General features: G+C 36.8%; 1 non-coding gene across 1 annotated transcript; it reads left to right on the top strand.

Moving 5' to 3' along the window:
• The first annotated feature begins 10,199 nt into the window (after nt 1-10,199).
• Nucleotides 10,200-10,283, top strand: Trnal-cag (transfer RNA leucine (anticodon CAG)). The gene has a single exon. It is a non-coding gene; the product is annotated as a tRNA-Leu (tRNA).
• The last annotated feature ends 9,252 nt before the right edge of the window (nt 10,284-19,535 follow it).

Below are 19,535 nucleotides of genomic sequence, written 5' to 3'. Positions count from 1 at the left end.
CACAGCAAAACGAAAAGACGAAACAAACACAATAGTTTTCCAAAAAACAGAAGAGAACGAAAAAAAACAAAACAACCCACAAATGATGACAGCACAAAAATATTGAACCCAAAAAAATTCAGCACAACATTTTAAAGGAGACAAAAACATATTCAAAACGAAAAGACGAAACAAACCCAATAGTTTTCTAAAACAGAAACAAGCGACGTTTCTGCTATCTGCTTCCGTCCTCAGGCAGAGACGCACATGGTTCGAAAACACAGGTGGGTTCATACAACATACAACGGGCAGCTGAGGTATTTTCCAGCTGTACTTCTTCCCCTGACTCCATTGAGACAGCTGGGATCATGAGTATTCTCTCATGGTATGGCGCTCCAGCTACAGAAAAATCCCTCAACGAGTTTCGCTACAAATCATTCATCAAAATAGTTGCAAACATGAAGCCTGATCTCTCAACTCTCCCTCCAAGGAGCTGTTAAGCAGCATGCATTTCGGACATACCACCAAGTACAGCTGTGGTTAGGGGAGGAACATAATGGTGAGGCACCGAATTGGGGTTGGGAGAGGAGGAATGACCAACTAGTTTCGAAACTCTCAGAGTTGGATACCGCCCCTGAAGAAATCTTGAAGATGATATTTTGACGATGCACCAAAGGATGTGACAGTGGCAGATGTAGTTGTAAAAAAGCTTCGTTAAACTGCTCTGTGGCAGGCCCAAATTGCATGGGCAATTGCAAAAACGGAGTCGCAATATTAATTCCGGAAGAAGGCGATGACAACTATACTTTACCAATATCTTTGGACGATGTCTCCACTGCTGACGAAGATGAATGAGACTCGATCCTTCCGCCTCAAAAACACAAGATTTTGCCTTGAATGCACTTTTGTTTTCATTTTTGAATGACTATATATTTGTAATAATATAGTAAAACCTATAATTATATTCTAAAAAAAGGTTTTTGTTTCAATTGCTAAATTACATTGTTGAAGTGTTGTTATTTATCAAGATAGAAAATTACAGCAGTTAAAATGATTCATTGGAAAAATTGTATATCAAATTAAAGGTAATTTAACGCTCTACAAATTCATTTTTAATATTTTTTCTAAAAAATGATCGGGGGAGGCACTAGAAGCAAATGTTTGACTAAAAGAGTGAGATAAAAATGATTTTATCGAAAATTATGTTTTAAATAACGTATATCTCGAAAACCGTTGGGAATTCTACAAATATGTACAGAAAACATTTTATAGTAAATTTTATTACTTTCATTTTTGTTTGAATCATTTGTTTCTACAGTTCACCGCTTCTGAGATATAAGCGAAAAACCAAAACAAAGGGCCCTTTCCACCCTCCTCCCACCTTTAGCTCACCTCCCAGGGGCGGGGACTTTTAGTATGTTTACCTTCTAACTACTCCTAACAAAGTTCCAAGTCAAAAATTCTCGCATATTCCATGCACTCTACAATGCGTTTATTGACTGGACTGCAACAGCAGATGGGAAATCAAACACCATATGCATAACCTCAATAGCTACGCCTGATGGGCAGATTTTTGAAATTCCACTCGAACACCAACCTGCAAATCTACACCAAGCAGTTACAAATACTCCAAACTATGCCAAGGTCAGTAGATCATTAAATAAAAAACATCAAACACGGAAAATATGGATAAGTTTGACAGATGATAAATCAAAAACATATTTGGATAGAGAGCAAAACTTACAGTTTAAGGATTTTTACCTGGAAGAAATTGAGGAAAAAACAAAACGTGCTGAATCTATACCTAATGGATCAAATAAAAAATTGAAAAAAAAAAACTGTTAGAAAAATTTCTTGAAGAAAAAAAACTATATCTGAAACTCAAAATTTAGAAAAAATTGCAAAAGATTTCATGATTGAGAAATTCATGGGCAGAAACTCAAATGCTTACCAGTGGATTAAAGATTTCAACAAAGAATGTGAACGTTTCCTAATCAAAGAAGACAAAAAGAAAATATAAATTTTAAAATATTTCTTAGAATACTCCAGTGTAGTTTGGTAAAACTGCATGCAAATGAAACTTACAGTGGAATCGGACTGGAACAAATGGGAGAAAATTTTTTGTGAGACATTTGCAAACAAAGGATGGTCACCCATCAGATATGCTGACTTAGAATAAACATCAATGACTTCCCGAATATATTGATTTTCATAGCAGGATATTGCAATTATTGAATACTGTAGTTCTTCAACACGCTATATTGGATATATATTTTAGAAGCAGCCAATATCTACTCAAATTCACTTTAATAGTTAAGTAATGTAATAAATAAAAAATTGAGCCACATCTAGAGACACTTCTGAGATAAAACAATATTTAACGATTTTATTTTAACTGCAGCCAATATCTATTCGAAATATACTTTAATCGTAAATTGATTTAATAACTTCAAATTGTTTTACATTGTTATAAAATTTCTTTCATACGTCGATAAAGAAGTATCACTTTAAATTATAAATAAACAAAACTAAAAAGTAGAAAAAAAATAAAAGTTTTAAAAATCTAAAATGCACGCTTTATATAGAAAACCAAAATAAAAAATAGAAAATAATATTTTTTTTAGCTTTTCCTGTATGTATGTATGAATGTGATGAAATCTTCTAATTCAAGTTTCGCCCATTTCCAGACGTCCATATAATTTGAAATTGGCACACATATTAATAACAAATCCCAATACAATAACTTCATGACTATGATCTTTAGATTGGAGAGGGGGTGTGTGAAAGTTATAGGAGCACAAAACCACTACTTTCGAGCAATGGGCAATAAACTTGTGTTTGTGTATACATCAGTCCTGGGCATGAAGGAGTATTTCTTCGTCTTGGGGAGGAGGGAGAGATTGTTAAAAAACAAAAATTTTCACAATATCTAAAATCTATTTTCTTTCAATTTGGAGTGTTTCCGAGCCAATCGTGGACCTCACCTCCCCCTTTTCTAGGATGGAGGTCATTATTTGTCCCCGATTTTTCGAAATACGGGAAAATTTAAGTACTTTCATTTTGACGGGCTACCGTGATCTTGAGGCACCATCGGACTACATTGGATGGTAAAGGGGAGAGGGTAATTTCCCCCGAAATTTTAAGACTTTGAATATTTAATGCAATTCCAAAACCTCATACACCACAATTTTTCGGTTTGTTTTAACTTTTCTCTGTCTGGAATGACTCCGCCTGTTCTCTCTTCCTGACTAATGTAGACTGAAACATTACAATCATCATTGCAATACATTTCCTGGGCACACTGCATCTTCCATTGATTTTGGATGAATCTGTTTCACTCCAGATATATTGTTCACTTCACGCACCATGACGGCAACATTTACGAGGTTAAACTACTCGAGGCATATAGTTGAGTCTTGTCACCTTGCGAGACAATCCATAATTCAAGGCGGCTGTTCTTTGCGGTGGAAGGAAAAAAAGGCAATTTTCTTAGAATTCCTGGGGGAGGTGGCTGGGGCATTAGGTGCTGGCTGTTCCTTCAACTGTTCTTGCCCGTAGCCTTTACAGTTTTTTGTGTCCCGGATGGTGCCTCTGGGGCAGGGGTTGTCCTCGAGGTCTGGCTGGGTTCGCCATGCGCAGGTCGAGACACGCTTACTGGTTTGGAGCAGCTTACCTCTGGGGATGCCAGACTTGTTCCTGGGAGGGGGGAACTGGGCTGCTGGTCGTCGCGCTTTGCAGGACGGGAGCGCGCTTCCCTATCCTTCCTTTCCTGCTGGGGAAGGTCGCGCCGAGCCTTCTGATTGCACACCCTGCAGCCGTGGTGACTGGCACAGCGCGGGCCCTCACACCTCTTGCACTTTGCCTGGTCTCGCTTTCCCCCGGGGGGGCAGGCTGTTGTTGCGGTTTTTCCGCTACACCAACGGCGCACTAGAGTAGCCCGGCAGTCTGTTTGCCCACGTGGCCAAACCTCTGGCAATCATCAACACTGTATGGGATCCTTGGGATGCCTGTAATCCTCAACGCTTATGTTGAGGCCGGCAAAGTCAGTAATTGCATAAATCCTTTCTGAATTTAACATTTTGGGGTAACTTAAAAACTATCTTTTTGATACGTCGTCGGGTCTACCTGTTGGCCAGGAACCAAAAGCCTTGCACACGCAGACATATTTTAAAGAACTCGGTATGAAAGAGTTCCATGTCGGTGCTGCCATGTACCTGACATAACACATATTTATTTGGGATCTCGTCCCACTGTAGTCACACGGAGTACCCCGGTTTGGTGGTGTGCACGCACTGCACTGTAGTACTCGCCCAGTGTCAGTCGTGACTAGTAGCTCATTACGGCCTCTGTTCCTTCAAGGTCGCGTCCAGGGTGGCCTTAATCGTTAGGGTTTAACCTGGTTTTTCTCTGAACTGTTGTCGTTCTGCGCAGAGTTTGAGCTGCGGTTGAGCAGGGGTTCAGCAAGGGGGATGTGGAGCTTGCACCTGCACTTGTGGGCGCAGGCTTGCTGGCCAGAAGTCTGCGCGGCCTGTCAGCGGCCGATCACTGGATTGTTCAGTTGATGATGCGGCTTGCCTCGTTCTTCCCCCACTCCCTTTTCCCCCCTTCGTTTTCCCAGCTGGAGCCACGCTTCCTCATCAAACATTTCGTCATCTCCCGCGGAATCTCATTCATGGCGCCTGACTGGTGGTCCACGATCTCAAGTATAATAAAGCACAACACGCGGACACACCGCAGCTCACAAAACACCCACTGACCACGGCCTGTCGCCTCGGGTGTTTTCACGGACTTGCTCTAGAAGGTTTATTCTATTCCGACCGCGAAGCTGCAAGACCGAGCGACGAACCTCGAATGTGTCTGTCTGGGGACTCCTCAGTGTTCAGTAAGTGCTAGCGCAGTGCAAGTACCTACACACTGATCGAGTCCTGAGGTACCGTCGAGTGGGTTGCAGCTTACTGGGCAGTGCCGTAGTAGGACACGACAGTTATGGTAATGTTATATAATAAATACTACAAATACGAATTCTTGCATCTTCATTCGCAGACAGTTCTACTTTAAGTATAATTCTAGTAAATCAGGGTATTATACTATGTGTCATAAGACAGGAGTCTTAAATAATATTAAGTACTCATCACTTTGTAATACTACTATTATAATAACAAATAGCTCTTCAAAAATTCAAAATTAAAGCAATAAATACAAAAATTAAGTTTAGTCTCAGCTTATGATCTTAAGATTAGCCTAAGCAAAGTGCGCACATGCAAAAAAAATTATTTGCTGATGGCCCTGCGCACTATTAAATCTTTTAATAAAGTGCCTAGTGTGTAAGTTTGTTGTTTTTACTTCCTTGTCTAGTTCTAGTTACTGCTGGAAGCAGGGTTATGCGGGCCAATAGGCCCAAGCTCCTGACCCCAGCATGGTAGAAACTTTCAGCCCCTGAACCACTCTTCTTCCTGGACATCCTTCTTGTCCTGTATTGAACCTGCATCATTAATTCTTACCGTATTTCATCCCATATGAATGTATCTAGTGTTTTCCTTGTCTCTATGCAGGGCCCAACTTAACTGCTTGCAGTCTAGATCTAAGTTAGTGTAGTTAGTTATGACATCAATTGCTGCCATGGCTGGCCAATCCTAAAACAAATCAGATGATGCATGCTACCATTCATGCATGATTAGGCGTATAGGCTTCGGCCTGAGACGCGCATCGAGTCTTCCCTAACCCAGGCCCTTCGCAAACAAATAAACTTAGTTTTAGTTAAGTTAAGAAAATAAAGGCGGGTGGATGGAAAATGTAGCCACCCCCCACCTGGGTCACTTGGGTCTATGGTTACCAAAATCCAGATCCCCGCATGTGGGACTCTTTTCTACTCTGACCAGCTCTTCATCCAGACCATCCTCTGTCTCCTGTATTCTCCAATTGCATCCCGCATGTCTGGCCAGAGTTTTCCCTGTGTCTATGCAGGTTTTACCTGGGGACCTACTTAGCATAGTCTTAATGTAGTTAATAGGATGGAGGAGTTAGTAATGGCCAATTACCCCATGGCTGGCCAGTCCCCGCACAAAGCACACGATGTATGCGACCCACTCCCTGCATGACTAGGCGGATAGGCTTCGGCCTGAGACGCACCTAACGGCATTTCCCTAGCCCGGACCCCTCCTACATAATACACTTAGTTTCGGTTAGTTTAGGAAAAGCAAAAGTGAAACGTAGGCTTCCCTTACCACATATTTGTCTGATTGGCCGGGGGGATGGGGGGGAAGAATCCAAAGTATTTGCTTAACGTCGCTTGTACGTCGTCTTTGGAGTGGAGTCGCTTGCGTCACTCGGTGACACCTCGAACTCCAAGTATACTCAAATATTGCAATAAGGACAACATGGGAAACTGTTAAGAAATACGCAAGACAAGTGATGTCAGCGAAAATAGCGGCGTGGAGTGTACATACGGTTTGACACAATATGTGTTTTAAGTGCGTGAGACCAGTTTTAGCAGTTGTGTCTAGCGGCGTGGAATTGAAAATATTAACAAAAAATGCAGTTAGGTGTCTCGCTCTTCGCCAATGCTAATTGGCCAGTGTTTCCCACATTGTCATATTACGGTATTTGGCATACTTGACTTCGCCGCTGTTCTGAGCAGGTTCTCCACATGAAGAGTCTGGTTGTGTAGGTGACTGCACCTCATTGTTAAGTGTAGTCTCGTGACTTCGGGAATTATGTGAGATAGTTTGATTATCGCTTGGAGCTCATAAGTGAATATTTCTTTCGTAATAAAAAAACCCATGAAATATCACAATAAAATTTCGTCGATATGTTTTCATTTCATTATGATTAACATAATGATTTAGGAATATATTCATAAATGAAAATATATTTTTAAATAATTTATACTAAAATTATTCTATTTTTTCTACAAGGATATATTCTTACGTCAACTCAAAGAAAGCTTGTGTCTCTTATCTCTTTAATACCTTCTGAACTTATAAATAGTAATTTGTAAGATTCATTTCTTGTTGATATCATTGGAAAGGCACTTGTTTAAGTCACCTGTGGTTTTGTAGAGCAATCATCTTTTTTTTTTTAAATTGAAAAAAATTCTCCGCTGGGGCTGACAAAGACACAAAACGCAAGACACGTAATTAATCAAATTGTTGCACAGGATGTGAACTACAAAATGTAGACAAATGATGCAGTTGACCATAGCACACAATACTCATGGTAAAAATATTTGAGACTAGATGATAAAAAAAAATATTTGCTAACATAATTATGTTAAAAAAATGTTTCAAAAACATCTGTAGTTGCTCACGTAATTCGCATGGTTTTAAGAATACGAAATATTATTAGCCTTTAGGCCTATACGTACAGATGTTAACGTAGTAATAGTTTAGGTTTAGTAATTAGTACATTGAATTAAGTTCTACGACAAATTAAAGTGTAGGTTGAATATATTAATATTTTAATAGATTACATTTAATAACGCGTGTGATGGTTTTCATCGCAATACTTTGACGACTAACTTGGCGATTCGTAGGCCAAATATGTATATCTCCCGCGAACAAAAGATGATCTGTCGTTATCGGTGCAGACCACTGCTTACATAAAACCCGCGCTGCGAGGGATTTGTAATCGTCCACGCACACAACGTTCATTACTCCCGAGTCTCCAATCCTTTTTCTTAATATTATAAATTCGCAAGTGTGTTTACCTGTTTGCCCTTCTTTCACGCAGCAACGCAGCAAAGGATCGACATGATTTTGTGCATATAGATTGTTTATGGGCCACAGAGTGATATACCTACCATTCCATTTCTAAAGCCTGCCCCACACGACACCCATTTCCTTAGCAGTTTTCATGTAATTTTTATGCTAGCGCGCCTGCTCCCGTGTGGGTAACATTTCAGCACCCTTCCAAGGGGTCTGGCTCTGGGTATAAAAGTTTTAAACTTTCCTTTAAATAACCGCTGCAAAACATATGTAATTTTTTCTGTAAATATTGTTGTGTTTGTGTTTGTAAAGTGTAACCGTAAATAATAAATGTATATTTTTTTGGCAAAGGAGCACCTGGTGCTGGCATGCCAATCAATCATGAAAATGTAAAAATTGTGTCAATGCAAAAATAAAAATCTTTTGAATTGAATTGAATGGCAGCGGTAGAAGGGTGATTTTGAATGTGGTTCGAATCCTCATCAGTCCAATTTTTTTTTAGTTTTTTTTTAAATACCAGATAATTAAATTGTACATACTGTGCTTTCTGCAAATATAAATTATTAGAATTAATTTATGATATAATATTATTAACTACATTTAGGTGTCTCAGTCCATTGATTTTATTCATAGTACTACGCACCTAGATTTATTTTTACTTTTAAAAAAGTAAAGTAAAATCACATGTTCACAAATAATTTAAACCAAAAGTTAATTTTATAATTAAAACGCCAACGTTTATTAAGAAACGAGTGTCCATAAATTAATAATGAATAAACTGATACTTCATAGCGACACACCTGTGAGGGTAAAAAAAAACATGCAAAATGTTTTTCTTCACCTAAGATTTAAATTTATTACGCGGTATGTGCGTGTTTATTTGTCTCACTGGGTTACAAAAAATATTAGTTACAATTCCTCTAATTATGTAGTTAAATATATAAGTAATCAATAAATCTTATATATAACATATATGAATCGGTAGCATTTTTTTACTATTACAATGAAATTAGCTTGATTAACTGTATAATTAAATTAATATTAGAATTTAAACCGTACATAAACTACATTTAGTAAACCCAATGTCCCTTGTATCATTTAAATTTATATATTTTTAGATTTTGAAATTAACCTACAACTTAAAAATATATTTGTAATTCCAAAATTGCTCTTAATTTGTTTTTAAATACTAAACCAATTTTGTTATTTATTTGCAAATGAAAAATATAAGATAAAATATCAAATAATATTTCCGCAAGTTACATAATTTTTAACCTCAAACAGGTGTAACTTTCACTTTTTTTTCAGTATTTTGATAAGTTGACTACGACAGGTTTATCCTCCCCTGATATGTTTGCTTTGGTCGGCAACTGCGTTGGCTGGTTTTCTGTTAGCATTCTAGGTATCGTGTGTATGGAGTTAAGAAATCTTTCTGCGGTTCTGCTATACAAATTTTTATGAAAATTTTTATACCCATGGGTATAACAGAAGTTATAGCAGAAAATGGGCATCGTGTGGGGTGGGCTTAAGGGAGTGAAAAATGAGTAAATTCAGTTTTAAAATAGAAAATCATTGGAGGTAGGTCATAGACACAAAAACAGTAAGTTTGTGTCATTTCTCTATGCCCACCTCACGGTCATGTAGTAAGGTCTGGCAACTTCCTATCCTTCTCCTTGGCGAAACCCGCCAGCTTAGTTCGCTCGCGGCTGCTAGCGAACTAAATACGCTAATAAAATATTGGTTTAGAAATTCGTCAATAGATGGCATTACCTTGAATTTGTCACGCGCTATCGTTTGGTGCGTCCGTCACGTCTTGCCTAGGAGTTACTTACCTGCCTTCCCACAACATGAAGCTGATGATTGGCGCCCCGGTTTTGCTGATGCGTAGCCTTGATGCACCGAGACTGTGCAATCACTAGGACTTAGAAATAAAAATTCCCGTTTTTCAAGTGTATGTCCTACAGACTTGAAACTCGGTAGTGATATTTATTATATTATCATGTGTTTAACCATGTTATGCTAGAGGAATTGTGTTTGCTAAGTGTCCGTGAATTTCTTTATTACAATTGTATGATTTTTATATTTAATATTAATATTGGAGTCTTGACAAAATATTTAAGCAATAGGTTAGACAAAAAATTCAAATGTATATTCTTATGCCACACGTAATTGCAATAAGTTCCATTTGCAATATATAGGAGGACTGCTTCAGCTAAACAGTCAATTTATGCTAACGGTGTTCAGGAATACAACAATTTGCCAGTTTACATTAGAGAATGTTCACATTTAAAAATGTTCAGGAAACACTTACGAAACTATTTGTTATGCAAAAGACAGCAATGACTTGAATACCAACTTATAAGTCGGATGGTGCCTATATATGTATACCAAGGTGATTTTGTATGTATACGATGTTATAATGTTGTCAGTATTGGATGTATGAAACCTATGTTGTATTTTTATGTGATTATGTAAGTTTCTAACAATAATCAAACACAATACACACAATGACATGTAGTCAGGATGGCCGAGCGGTCTAAGGCGCTGCGTTCAGGTCGCAGTCCACTTCCGTGGGCGTGGGTTCGAATCCCACTTCTGACATAATTCTATTTTTGATATTTTCTATAAGACGGAGCCAAGTATATGTATGTAACTAATGGAAATACCTGGCTTTGCTCGAGGTAAACTTGTACTTCGTGAGGAAGCTTATTTTAGTCCATAAACGATTTAAAAATACAACAATATAATAGCCGTTGCCATGGAGACGAAGAAAGTATTAACATCACAATTTTGTATAATTTTCTGTTGGAATTTGTGCAATTGTAGTTTTTAACACCCTCGCCATCCGCACAGGAACATAATTTTCATCTTATCACTTCTCAGGAGATGCCTATCTAGCAAAACAAATATTAGTGCCAAATTTAAAAGTCTGCAGGTCTTATTGTGTTCTAAAGAAACCGTGATGAGTAAGTCAGTGAGTTAGTGAATATTATTTATTTATTTTGAAGAGTATATTTACAAAGGTTCATCATCGTAACTTTTTTATATACATGTACACACACATACATTTATGAGCTATTCTTTGAGTAATCGTCAATTTTGTGTAAATATCTAACCTCTGTAACGAGAAAATTCATGTTTTCCGATGCTGCAAATGAACTTATAATACGAAACTTGAACACGAAATTTAACATATAAATATATAAAGTAATCTCGACTGTAATAAATATATATACGCAAATTGTCTCTTCATCTAAATTTCTGGACCCGGATCACACATAGTTCTACACTCGCCACTATAATTCGCTGCCGGACCATCTACGTTGACTATATAATCATTCGTTTTGCAGAGAGAAAGATTAAAGTACATAAAAGCAAAAAAGTGAAAATGATTCGTAAAATATTCTAAAACTTGGCTCTGGATTCGAATTTTTACAACGAATTTACACTACCTTAGCTGGTGTAATAAGAGAAAACACCAAATAAATTATACTTGGCGTAATAAAAAACCAACTTTAATATTGAATTTAAATTATGTATAATTCAATAAAAATAAAATATTAAATAAATACTCAGTATATGTTATTTGTATCGACATATGTATCAAATTAACTATACAATTTTGTAAAAAAATATTTTTATTAGATAAAAATTTAATTAATATTGAAAACAAATATTCTCTTTGTTTATTCTAAATCATCAATATTTAATATTTATTAAATTATAATAAAATAATTTATAATTCTACATACAGGAACATAACCTCAACAATACTCCCATGAAAACTAATCTTTCCAGAGACAATGAAAGCTTACAAGCAAACTGATATCGTTATACACTTGGGCACATAACCTCGCTTATATAAATACACTTGGAAAATGTTTATAAAAATAATTTATTTCACTAATCTTAACAATAAATATATATTTAATAATATGGATCAGTTGTCAATATCAACACCAAAGTATAGGATATATATAAAATGTAGGCTATATATATTTTTTTTTGTATGTAGCCTTTTTTCATCCTGTGAAAATTTATTTGCATGGCGCACGCGCACAGTAAAAACTTCACTCTCATAATGTTTTCATGACGCGCGTAAAGATGTGAAACCAGCTACCGTGATGAAGTCACAGGAGTGTCGTAGAGTGCAAGTGACGTCACCGGCGTGGAGTCACCGGGCTGCGAACCAGCGGCGGTGAAAGTGTCAGCTCCCGCCGCGGGTGGCTGCTCCCTCGAGATGGCGACTGGCCACCTTCAGCCCTCCCACTCCGACACTCGGCTCACACGGCTCCGCTCAGTCCAGCTGGGCTCAGACCGGGAAGCCTACGATTCACTCGTCCTTCTGAACATACCCGAATGGGAAGCCTTCATTTCACAGACGAGAGAGCCACACCCGAAGTTCCCCGAAATTCATGCTCACTTTTTTTTTCCGTACCACAACAAGTGTATTTATTTGGGATGTAGCTTACGCATACGTCATACGCCGTTCTATCTCATTGTATAAACCGGTGTGGCATTAAATTTTGCAGTCGATTAGGATAGGTTAGCTACATTATAAATACTTTAAAACATTGTGGATGGTTGGTTATATTAGGTAAGTATAGCTACATTAAAAATACTGTAAAATCATTTTATGGTCGCTTAGCAAATAACTTTTTGATATGTAGCTATCCAGCGCTAGAAAACCGTTTAAATGATTTCGCAGTATCTTTAATGTAGCTATCCTAACCAAATCAACCGTCCACAATGTTTTAAAGTATTTATAATGTAGCTAACCTAACCTAATTGACCATTAGTTATCATGAGTTGTCCAAAATAAACATTCATGGACACACAGCAAACGAAAAATATGGCGGCGTACAAATAAATACCGTTGCCTTGTTTATGGTTTTTCCTTTTATCAACACCGCATATTTATTTACTATTTATTTTCCTAACCTAACTAAAACTAAGTGTATTTAGGAGGGGTCCGGTTTAGGGAGGGACCTAGGTGCGTCTCAGGCCGAAGCCTATACGCCTAGTCATGCTGGGATTAGCCATGCAGGGAGAGGGTCGCATGCATCATGTGCTAGGAGGGGATTGGCCAGCCATGGCAGCGATTGGCGCCATGACTAACTCCCCTCACTATGTATTTACAATGAAGGAAAAAAAAAAAACGAAGATGCACGATTGGGCGTTTGGCTCTCTCGTCTGTGAAAAGTAGGCTTCCCACACATCACGAAGTTGCACGAACGTGAGTATTCGGGTATGTCCAGAGTGCTGTGTGAATCGTAGGCTTCCCGCTCAGACCAGCTGCTTATGGCTCACACCGCTCCGCTCAGACCAGCTGGGCTCAGATCAGCTGCTTATGGCTCATACCGCTCCACTCAGATCAGTTGCTCATGCTGAAAAAACAGTCTGCGACACGTGTGCACAGCCTGTGCGAGCCCTTGTGTTCGAACTTGGGGGCTCGTGGAGGTGCCGTCCATGACCTCTGGCCATCGGATGATTCTGTTAGGGGTTTGACTTGTTTCGTGAAAATGAAGTTGGGGTGCCGTTGCTGGGTTGTCTGCTGCACGCGTGTGGTGCTGCCTCGCCGGCTGACCGCTCAGCCAATCACGCGGCACTGAGGCGGGCGGTGCGCCAGGATGGACTTGGGGCGTTTGTATTTCTGACTCGCGGCAAACAAACTAATTAGATAACTTGTGGCTCAGGATTTATTAATGTAACCAAACAAAAAAAATTAACTAATGTTTGTATTATATAATTAATTTATAGGTGTACACAAATACCTTTCCCCTTCAAGTTTAATATAGGCTGGAAGCCTGGCGGTAAACGACACAAATAAACCAGCGCACCCCCCTCCCCTTTACAAACCCAATTCTGACATTAAGTCCTTGTGCCCAACTCCCGCATGGTAAACTCTACTCTGTCCTGCTACGTGGCTAAGTGCGCACAGATTAAGTGGAATATAGAGTAGGGTTTGATTTGGCACGCAAATTCCAAAACGAACAAAAGCATTAATAATAATATTAATGGCTAATATTTATTATTAAAGAAAGTAAAATATATTTTAGACTCCAACACTATTCCAGAATAAAAATTATGTTTAGAGAAGAAAAAAAAAATTTAAAGTTGCCAGTACCTACAAATGTCACTGCCTTAGCTATGAATAACACAGAAATACTCCGAGCTACGGTCAGCAAAAAAATACAGCCAAGATGTTTATCAGCATCCGGAGCGGATAGAGTCAATGGGAGGAAGAAGATGGTCGGTGGGCCAGCAACTAACCTTCTGTGTGAGATGTAGACGATATGTATGTGCGATTTGTCTTTGGCTATAGCAAAAATATTCAGAAATTGTGAAGTGGTTAGTTAAAAATGAAACGAATTAACGTGAATATTTATGCAGATAAGATAGATTATTATTGTTTGATAAATAAATAAAGTTACAAGTATATTGCAGAAAATTGTGATTTTCAGTTAATTTTTTTTTGTAATGAGAAAGGTCTCTGTGTCCGGAAGAAAGTGCAAAGCAAATGTATGATGGATGTTTCAGACATTGACATATTTTATAAGTACAATTTTGTCTCATTGTTGTCAAAAAAGCACTTTTAACTGTTTCTGTTAAACAAATATTTCCATTAACACCACGATATGAAAAACTATAATCAGTATGATATTTTTTTTGTACTTGGCTTTACGTTTTGGCGAAAAAAGAGTAATTTGAAAAAAAATAATTAAACAACAAGGACTGAATCGGCCTTTACCTTCCGTAATTAAGCGGCCGAGCATTAAAATGTAATGACTCTGGGTAACCACGGAAAACCAAAACTAAGGTGGCCGGATCGAAATTGCATGTCAGTTCCTCCAGAAAGCGAGTCCAGTGTATCACTACGCTACTTCACTGTGTTCCGCACTGTTGTGAGAGGTGCATTTTTCGTTTGTGTTGGATTGGGGGGGGGGGGGGGGGGGGGGAAGAAGGTTTGCTGTCATTGCTTAGAATCACACAATTTATATAAACAATTACTTATGCCATTTCTAAACTACGTGGTTCTAGCTTATAATATTTCTGCGTTAATGTGTTTTCTTAGTTATGATATTTATAAGCTATGAAAAAAATTGTGGAGTGTGTTTCTAAGCTATCAAACTTTAAAAATATATTTTCCAATTTATCGCGTTTCTTAGCTGTATGGTTGGGTGTTTCGTATTTATAAGTTATGACCATTCTAATTTATATTATACTAAATTGTGATTGGTCTATGTAAGTTATGTGTTTTTATTTAGTTTGTGATTTTTCTAATCTAACTTGTGTATTTCTAAGTTATGTTGTTTTATCTTACGTTTATCTAAGTTATGTTCGTTTTTACTCACGACAGTTCTAAGTTGTTCTTGTTCTAAGTGATTTGTTTGTAGTTTGTGATTTGTATAATCTATAATACTTCGAAGTTGTGTATTTCTAAGTTATATTGTTCTGTCTTAAGTATTTCTAAGTTATGTTCGTTTTTACAACAGTTCTAAGTTAGTTGGTTTTAAAATTGTGCTTCTTATAAGTGATGAGTTTGTAGTTTGTGATTATTCTAAGCTATGACAGTATACCAAGTTGTGCATTTATAAGTTATAATGTTTCTAACTTGTGTGTTTTTAAGTTATAATCGTTTTTTTTTTTCATGAAAATTCCAAGTTATGTGGTTTTTATCGAAAATTCATGGTGGTGACTGTTTTAAAGTGTCACTTTCAAAGTAATGTGTGGAACTCGGTTCGGGTCAGGCTACAAACTCTAAGGAATTATTTGTCACGTCACCCTCAGGGGAGAGATTGCATCGCCGGGTTGTTGACCACGTGGCTTCGCACGGGCGGGAATGTCTACAAGGTCGACCCACGCGCTTTCTCTGAGCACATGTTCGATGTTGTGACTGGTCATCAACGCCTACCTGGGCATACACACGGCGCGCAGAGCTTCAGGAAAAACAACGCGATTTGAAAACTACTCAAGATATCTGAGTGGGGTCTGATTGCGAGAAGTATTTAAGAGTTCGCTGAGGGCCGAAAAAATTTTTTTGTTTCCGTATTTAAGTTATTTAACTGTAGTTTTAGAAAAGTGAAAATGGCTAAAAGGCGTGTATTCAGAATAAATTTTAGGCTTGAAACTTCTAGTTTAGATATTTGAAAGCACGCAATGGGACTTTATATTCTATTCTCCGTCATATAATGTTACTGTCACAGCTCAAATTTCACAGTTATCCTGTGACGACGAGAAGACTGCGCGCCAGTCCAGAGGAGACACCACGCTAGAATCACCAGCGAGCGTCGCTCTTATCAACCTGCCTCACTAACACAGATACATCCTGAATAGACGGGCCCCTTTATTTGGGTTTACGATTACGCATTTAAGAATTAACAATACAAATTAAAAAACTTTTTTTAAAAATATTATTCTATTTATGTCGTTAAAGGACTGTGTGTAAATCAGCTCTCAAATTAAAAGCTAACAGAAAAGGTTTTAGTTAGTATTTTTCCTTAATAATAATAATGGGAAAGCTCCAATCAGAGCACCAAAACATGTGTAGTTGGCGTAAGATACTGTTTGCTTGTCGAAAGCAAGTATTATATCATATGAAAGGACTCAATACCGATGATAAAACTGTTCAAGGTAAAAAGTATGTGCATTGGTTTAAATTGTTAAGAAAAAAAGCTATGGAAATGCCTATTATTATTTAAACTAAAAAAATAACCACTTTTAAAAAATCGGTCTGCTTGTTCATTTGTTTATCTGTTCGTTACTTTGTTTGATCCAGGGATAATTGAAAACTACTTGATGGATTTTGTTGAAACCTTTGTTATTAGTAACATATTTGGCTAATTTAAACACTGGGCTGAATATAAATACAGAACTTGACAACGTAGGGGGTGAAAAAGGGGCAAATATGGTTTTAAGATAGTTAATTATTTCTTAAAATTTAACTTACCATAAGAAAAAATACTGATTATCAATAATAAACATACCAAAACTACTTATCATAATTTTACAATTTTGAAAAAATCAACTCCTAAGTATGGTTTTAAATTGAAAATTTTATAATTCCTAATCTATTAGAACTTGCGTTAGAAACTAACAAAGAACAAATGTGCATAAAGTATTAAAATCTTTTTATTGATCGAAATTCGTTCTTTAAGAGGTGAAATGGGGGTGAGTTTGGATTTGTTTTAAACAATCGTATGTGCGTATCTCCGAAACTAACGTGTAAGCGTTTGAGACTAAGAAAGAACAAAAGTCATATAAAGTTACAAATTATATTTCGTTTCAATTTTTTCGAATTCGACCTTTAAGAAGGAAAAATGGGGTGAGTTTTGTCTTATCATCAAAAAGTCATATCTCCAAAGCGAATCATGTTGGAGGTAACAAACTAAGCAGGATTGACATATCAGAGTTACCTTGCAGGTCTTTATATGTTATCAAAATTCGACTGCAGAAGTAGCGAAACGGGAGTAAGTTAGTTTTTAATAGTAATAAATCATATCTACAAGCAAATAAAAAGGAAAAATGAGCGAGAATAACATACATTATATGATTTCATAGCATGTTTCAACCTTTACCGTTTATTTATATTCGGCCGCAAAATGAACTACCTTCTCTTTTTTTAACATATTCCAAAATATCACTTCTTAAGTTGTAACATAAGAGAATATTTTTCAAAAATTTATATACATATATATATAATTACACGTGTGTTTTATTGCATGCCTAAATATATTTACTAATGTGTGTGCCTGGAAGTTGGCATCAGTAAGTGGACTCAGTAAGTCACGAAAATAAAATAACCAGGGGGTGGTCACTATCATGGTAATCGGGTGAAGCAGTATTTTTTCCCTTCAGATAATTGTTGCACCAGATTGGTTAAACTCCCAAAACATTTTCGTTTTGTTGTGTTTTTGTCTCGTTTCAACTGTTGTGCTGAATTTTTTTGGGGTTAAATTCATCATTTGTGTGTTTTTTTTCGTTCTCTTAGTCCATTTTACTTTGTTTTTCTTTGTTTGTTGACCATATTCCTGTTATGGAATATTATGTGGTGTTTTATCCTGTTGACAACATCAATTTTTGCTTAATTTGTGTTTTTTGTCTTTTGGTTTTTTTGTAGTTTTCTTCTACAGACATACACGTGCTTAGCAATGGCGTATGTCCAAAAGCTTACATCAAGTCCCAAAACATTGGCCGAAGTTTAGTGTTTGAACTGTGGAAACAGTTTTAAGTTACTTTATTTTTTTTTATAAAAGTGACGGTGATTAATGATGTCGAATCTAATTTATACTTGCCAACCATCTTCGAACGTTATCAAGCTTCATTTCCGCATTGTTTTGGGCGGCTGACGGATCCTAGCTCCATGGAAATGACCCAGACGGAGCCTTAAGGGGATTGGTGCAGGACAAAAAACAGTCATTCGTCAGAATTTGTTGGAAATGAGCTGAAGTGTTTTATAAATGCTTGTTTATTACTACTGTACGGCCAGCCAGCACGTATATAAGCTAGCGGGTGAGATTTGGCAAGTTAGTGGCGAGAGAGCTTCTGTGAGGGGAGGTTGTCGAATGTTGCAGCTCTGAGGCCTGCCATCTAGCGGGAATCTTTCGAAGGTCTTCCACAATATCGCCTTTCTCTCTCTCTCTCTCTCCAACACGGACACCCAACCAGCTCTTATCTTCGCTTCACATCTCGCCCTATCCTTCATTCTCGGATCAGGTAGCCGCCCTTCCCCGCGTAGACTTTCGTGTTACTCCAGGAAACCAAGACAACCTGTGAAAAATTTGTCCAAAGCTGAATTTTTGTACTGTGGTAGAGTTGACTATGCTTAATAACATACCGAAAGTTTACCGCTGAAGACCTTGTGCGTTATCACCGAAAATTTGCATTTAAGTCCTAGGTGACAGCAACTTGCATCAGTCCATTAAAATGCTACCCATTTATACCGTTTTTAATTTTGACTGTCCGTAAACTTACCAAAATAATCTAGAAACTGTAATACGCCCATTAATGTTAGAAAAAATTTAAATTTTTAATATTTAAGATATGATATAAATCGATTAATTCACGCCATATATTTATTTTATCTTTGCCACCAAGATAAAAATACGATTTACACCGTTTTGAAGAGCCCAATGCGAAAAAATGTCTAAATAAATGTTTTTAATTATACTTTTAGATTTAAGATAGTATATTTATAAAGAGTCTAGCATAATTAGTTGCCTCATTAAAGCTGCCCGAGCGTTGCAGTGTACTGCGGCCGTACTGATCTTTCACGGCCGGCGGGCTTTGAAACACGCTGCGTACTGCGACACTCAATAAACTTGGTCTTATTTAGGAATTACTTAAAATATATTTAATGCATATGATAGGGTGTATTCATGTTACATCTATTGAGATATACATATTCTTTTTTCTTATATGAAAGATTTTTGATACAATAAAATTAACAATAAACAATTTCTGCTTGGAACTTGTAAATCAAAATTCTAGAGGACCTCTGGTTTTATATATGTGTGTTCGTATTTTGTTACAAAATTTTATTATTAAAAAATATTTTAATACCAAAAAATATAATTATTTTTTATTTCTAATACATTATATTATTTAAATCAGAACTGTGAAAAATTTTAATGTAGCCTATATTATAAAATATATATATTTAATTATATGAAATTAGTTTACTACATAACAATTGAAGAAAACGATACACCGTAAATGTGCTTATTGAGTTTTGTCACTTTTATAACATAATTCGTATGATAATATTATTTTTTTTCCAGAAAATAAATAAAACATAAGTTGTGTTGTAAAATGTATTGATAGAATTACATATTTAGTATTTTTTTTTCTAAG

Source organism: Bacillus rossius, chromosome 8, assembly GCF_032445375.1.
Source record: "Bacillus rossius redtenbacheri isolate Brsri chromosome 8, Brsri_v3, whole genome shotgun sequence".
Classification (NCBI taxonomy): Eukaryota; Metazoa; Arthropoda; class Insecta; order Phasmatodea; family Bacillidae; genus Bacillus; species Bacillus rossius.
The sequence above is the reverse complement of the archived record's forward strand: the minus strand, read 5'-3'. Positions and strand labels throughout refer to the sequence as shown.